Source organism: Notamacropus eugenii, chromosome 5 (genome assembly GCF_028372415.1).
Source record: "Notamacropus eugenii isolate mMacEug1 chromosome 5, mMacEug1.pri_v2, whole genome shotgun sequence".
NCBI lineage: Eukaryota > Metazoa > Chordata > Mammalia > Diprotodontia > Macropodidae > Notamacropus > Notamacropus eugenii.
This window is the reverse complement of record NC_092876.1, coordinates 88,153,689-88,159,681: the sequence shown is the minus strand read 5'-3', so window position 1 is coordinate 88,159,681 and position 5,993 is coordinate 88,153,689. Positions and strand designations below refer to the sequence as shown.

Genomic DNA, 5,993 nt, shown 5'->3' with positions numbered 1-5,993 from the left:
TTATTCATAGATTTTAATCTTAATGTAGTAGTGCTATAAAAATGACAATCATGCCGAAAACAGAGAATCATAGAGTTTATGAAGTGATATAAAGTTTTGTGTTGAAAACTATAATGAGTATATATGTGTATACATACACACACAGACACGTATATGTGTGCAGTGACAATGGAAATGGAAAAAATGATATGAAAATCAAAATCAATATTTCAAATTTTCAATGGTCCAAAGCAAACATGCAATATATCTCTCCCCAATCCTTAGGAGAGGTGGGCAGTGGTCTACAGGAATATATTTTCAGATATTTTCAATGTATTCATTGGTTACTTTGAATTTTTCTTTCCTCTTTTTCTTAAAATTATTTTTTATTCCAAAAGGTGATGCTCTGAGAGAGGAGAGGAGGTAATTAATATACAGCGCAGAAATCCAGGTGATTTTGAAAAAAAATCTACAAAAATTCTATACCTAAAAATAAATAAAATGTTAATCAGAAGACCTCTTATATTTTACCTCAAACAAAGCAAATTGATAATGATTATTAAAGATGAGAAAAGTACATTCTACATATACTGTGGAAAGAGGAAATCTAATACACTGCAGGTAGAGTTTTGAAATGGTCTCCCAGTCAAGAAAACAATTTGGAATTATGATAAGAAGTAAATGAATATTTCTCACCATCTCTGGTGACCCAGAGATCTTATTGCTAGGCATATACCATAAGACAGGCAATGATAAAACGATATATTGTATCCTAGACATTATCAAATTATTTATAGTAATACATTTTTGTGTAGCAAAGAATTCAGAAAACGCACACTAATTAGGGAATTGCAAGAAATTGTGGTACATGAATAGAGTGGTTTAGCCATGAAAAAACAAACAACCAAAACCCAACAAATTATTATGATCCATAAAATTGTGGTGATACTTTGGCCTTTCTGTTCCACAATTAGATGAGTTATACTTGCTCTTCATGATTCTAGGGGGTGGTCAGCTATATCTCCCTTTTAGGGATGACTTCCAGCAATGCTGTTGTCTCAAGCCCTCATTCTGGTCTATCCTGAGTCCCGTTTCAGCAGTTAGCACCCAGTGATAAGCACACCAGTTACTCCAATTATTATAGACTTGCTTTTGCAAAGGGATATTCACTTTTAAATAACAGGTAAAACAGAAGTACAAGCATTCCTCTTCTCACCAACCCCTTCTCCCAAAGCGTGGACACATACTACGTGTGGGCAGAGAGGCATCACTCTTAACTAAGTTTCTACATAACTATCATAGTAGTAAGTTTCCAGATGTGGTATGGGCAATGGAGGAGATGCAGATCTCTGCTCCTGCTGGCCTAGGGCAATTAAGTTGCTTAGAACCTCACACCTCACTTTGTATCTTCTGATATGAATTCCAACCTCCAGATTCTAGTATTTAATATGCCTGACTTTGTCAGTTCACAAGGTCATAGCCATTTCTAATCTCCATCTAAAAAAGAAAAGGACAAATGCAAAGAGTACCTAGGCCTGTATTCACAGGACAAATATTCGTCTCAGGTCGAAGAGTTCTCCCCTTACAGCACTGTCTCTCTCAATGTCGTGCAAGCAGGTAGGAAGAAGATTGACAAAGAGCAAGTCCCGGGGTGACAAATGCTTTTGAAGTGTACCCCAGGCCTGATGACACAGCCAATCATTTGTCTCTGTCCTCATCAAATGATAGGATACCAGAGACAGCTGCAGTCTGCACACGTTCCAAAGTGGAAAGCAAAGACCCTGCCATCACACATCACCAGGCATGTCCAGAAGCAGGTAGATGAAATGTGGGCTTATTGTTTCATTGTTGTTATATTTCTTTTAATTTGTCATACTCATAGCATGTTGATAAAACAAACCTTCATTTTTACACTTATTTCTTTTCATACTACTATCTACCTTTTATGAATTGAACTATTGAACTGTTCGATGAGTGTAAATTCAGAGTGGTTACATTTTCTAGTGTTCATTTTTACTTTCACTTTACTATAGTGACCTCTTTTGTCTCTTTAAAATATTTTCTAACTTGAATTTCATTTTATTATGACCCATCCTTTTTTACTCTTGCAATTTCATTGTATATTTTACTGTAGTGTTTTAATTTTGAATCAGCCATTTAAAAAAAATGTATTTCCTATAAGTGACATATTGATGAGTTTTGTTTCTTAATTCATTCTATTATACTTACTCCTTTAATGGGAGAATTAACGTCACTTAAATATATTGGTATATCTAATAAACTTGATATATTTTCTGTGACTTCCTTTTTATAACTCTTTTTGACACCAGAAGAGAGTGAAATTGATCTTAATGTTCCATAAATATTTCTATTTTTTTAAAAAGGAGACGTAAGACTTCACTGTTATAGATAACTCCTTGTCACTGATGATTGACATCTGTTTTACATGTTTTAAAGGGAGTTTCCTGGGAGCAAGGAGAGACTAAATGACTTACCCAAGGTCACATTGCCAACATATAGTAGAAGTGGTATTTAATCTTGGGTCTTCCTGGCTTTAAGGTCAGATTTTCCTTTCAACAAATGGTTTTAATTATTGAACAAACAATTGCTGTATTTGCCCACACACCTTGGATTAAAACAATTACCTAGGGTGGAGAATTTCCAGAAAATTAGTACTTAGGAAAATAATTCAATCACAAACTTGATTGTTACAAGGAACAACAACGGGCAAAACATATATGTGTGTGTGCGTGTGTGTGTGTGTGTGTATACATATATATACACACACAGAGATGCACACACACACAGAGACGCACACACACACACACACACACACACACAATGGCAATACAGACAGTTTTTTCCTGCAAACAAGAAACTCACCTGAGTCAGAGGGTTAGGGAGACAAGTTGGGGAGGGAACGTACTCAAAGTTGTGGTTCAGGTGACAAAATTATAAATCCTAAGAACAGGCTTGGCTGAGAAGAAATGATTAGTGCAAGTTGTACAAGGGAGCATTTTTACTGAAGTATAAATATATGTTATATATTTAAATATTCATTAAAAAATTTTGACTTCTCAGTTTTTCTTCCCTTCCTCCCCCTTTACACACACTGAGAGAATAAGCAATATTATTTTAATTGTATATGGCAAGTCATGCCAAACATATTTCCATATCAGTCTTATTATTAAAAAAACATGAAAAATAAAATAAAAAATACTTTTAACCACACTCAGAGTTCATCAGTTCTGTCTTCAGTTTTATACAGCATTTTTCTTCATGAACCCTTTGTAAATTTGTTGTATCATTGTATTGTTTAGAGTACCCGAGGCACAGTTCATTACTGTTACAATATTTCTGTTACGGTGTACAGTGTTCTTCTGGTCCTGTTCACTTCATTTTGCCTCAGTTCACATAAATCTTCCTAGGTTTTTCTGAAATCATTACCCCATCATTTTTTAAAGATGTACACAATAGTATTCTATCACTGTCCTAAGCCTCAACTTGTCTACCCATTCCCCAACTGAAGGACATCTTACCAATTTCTAATTCTTTTCTGTCACAAAAACAGGTGTTATACATATTTTTTTCACACAGGTTCTTTACCTTTTTCTTTGATCTCTTTGGGAAACTGATCCAGGAGAGTATTGCTGGGTCAAAGAGTAAACACAGTTTTATAAATCTTTGCTAATACATCCAAATTGTCCTCCTGAATGGTTACACCAATTCACTTCTCCACCGACAGTGCAATATTGTACCTATTTTTCAACATCTTGAACATTTCTTGCTTTCCTTTTCTATCGTGTTAGACAGTATGATAGGTATAAGGTAGGAGGGATCATTCCTAATCAGACCCAGATGTGGTGGAAAAGTTCTCCAGGTCACCCATAGATACCAGGCTTGAATGAAATTTGAGTAAGGAGAATTTCCTTATTCAGATCACAAACTGATGGGACTACCCAAAATTAACTACCTGAGGCAGTAAAAGGAGAATGATGGCTGAAGACGTCAACATCAAGAGGAGATAAAATTGAGAGAACACTCTGTGTGCTGCAGAATGCCTGCTCCCACCTGCTCAGCTGCAGACAATATTTAGTTGGTACATTCTCCTCATCATCTTTCCAGGATTTTGGTACATTGCCAGGTCTTGCTTTTCCAGACAAATTTTTGAATCTGTAGATCCCAAAAAGAGCCCATCCCAGGCTTCTACTCTTCTGCTACTGGTGCTCCTGCTGCTGTGGTTTTAGATCTTAGCACCATGCCTGACACATTGCAGGGGTTTAATAAATGTTAGCTTATTAACAATGCTGGGACCTCGTGCTCCCTGGCTAGCCAGCTACACCCTGGAACAAAAAGTTGGCAAGCTCACTGTATTTCATTCCCACATTTTTGGAGCAGGCCTGGAACAGAAAACTGATAGCATGCACTCTTTTACTGAGGGGAGAGACACTATCATTACGCATGTCCAGAAAAGTTTATAAACCATTCACAACAGAGAAGAAAATTTAAATCAGGACAGGGAGAAACCCAAGGGAAGTGATGCACTGAAGACAATAGGTTTCAACCCTGCCGCTCCTTTTAGTCATGATTGGAGGTGTATTATCAAGGTATGCAGCCTTTTAAAGGAGTGACAAACAATCAAAGTAGCCTTTGGGACAAAATGTATATTATGATTAATAGAAACAGGTATGAAAAACATTAAAATACAACCATTTTTTCTAACAAAAAGGTACTTCAGTAAGATGAGAAAAAAGTAAGAGAAAAAGGGACAAAAGCAGGACACGTAAAAGGCAAAATTCTAAGTATAATGGGAGGGAGTGAGACTAAAGGATGCAAAAAGGTTAAAGATGGAAATTGGGTGTATTCTTCTTTAGATTTTAATAGCAAAATTCATTTGATGAGGGGCAGATCTGACCTAAGCCAGCAACATCTTAGATTGGATCCTGCCTCTTCTACCTGCTGAATGTGCATAGCATTTAATTTCCAAGTGTCCACATGCAGCTCCCTCAGAATAAATCACAAAGTAGATGCCATTTATCTTTTGTCATGAGATTTCTTCCCAGGGAATTTCCCATACCAATGAAATCTTATGTCTATTTTTTTAAAAAAGTGGAAATATTTATTGAAGGATTAGAGAAATTTCACTGTCTTCAGGTATCAACAAGAGTAATGATAAGGAAGTGGCAGAAAACTTATTTATTAGACAGAGCAGGAAATGTGAGTGATCTGATTTCTCCCATTAAAGGAAAAAGAGCTCTGGAAAGAATCAAACAGGAAAGCCCATTAATTATTGAATGCAGAAAACACATTTTAAAGAGGGAGCCATAGTTAGACTAACATTGAAGTGCTGGTGTAAAATGTGTTATTAAGAGGCAAGTGTGAAAAAGCAGGAGGAACTATAATGCTATCTGACCAAGTAGAATTCAGTTTAGAAGAGAATTGGAGTCAAATTGTGACATTTTATAATGATAAAACGAAAATGAATAAATATAACTATTCTCTGTCTTTGTTACTAAACAGTTCAATATTTGAATTTTTAAAAAAACTTCACAGTGTTATAAAAAGCAATCAAATGGACTACGAGGATACTATCAATTAAAACAAAAAGTAACAATCAAGAAACAGAAATCCATACAATTAATACTTTCTTCTAAAAATGTATGCTAATATATAATGGAAGTGCCTTGCTCCAATACTTGGAACATATGTAGATATTCAGCTGTTGATTCCAGTTTGCTAATCTTTTGATGCGAATACAGCCCATTGACTGGCTCTGTAACTCAATCAGGGGTATGCTCCAAAGACACTGGTCAGACTGTGCCTTGCTCTTGGTATATCTCTTTCCTACCTACTTGTATCTCACTGAAAAAGACAATGTTTTAGTATAGGTGTCTCAAGTCTTCTTCATGTGAGATCATCATTCAGTCAATGAATATAAGTCTTGGTCCTTGGCCTCTTTGGATTTGTTCTTGGCAAGTTTAGATGAAGATTGGAAATAGATATGCTTTTGAGAA

At 35.7% G+C, this 5,993-nt stretch overlaps 1 long non-coding RNA gene across 2 annotated transcripts in view; it reads right to left on the bottom strand.

Annotated features, from left to right (window-relative positions):
* LOC140504789 (uncharacterized) overlaps nt 1-5,993 on the bottom strand; it is a 69,054-nt gene that overhangs the window by 7,419 nt on the left and 55,642 nt on the right. The window lies entirely within an intron of this gene.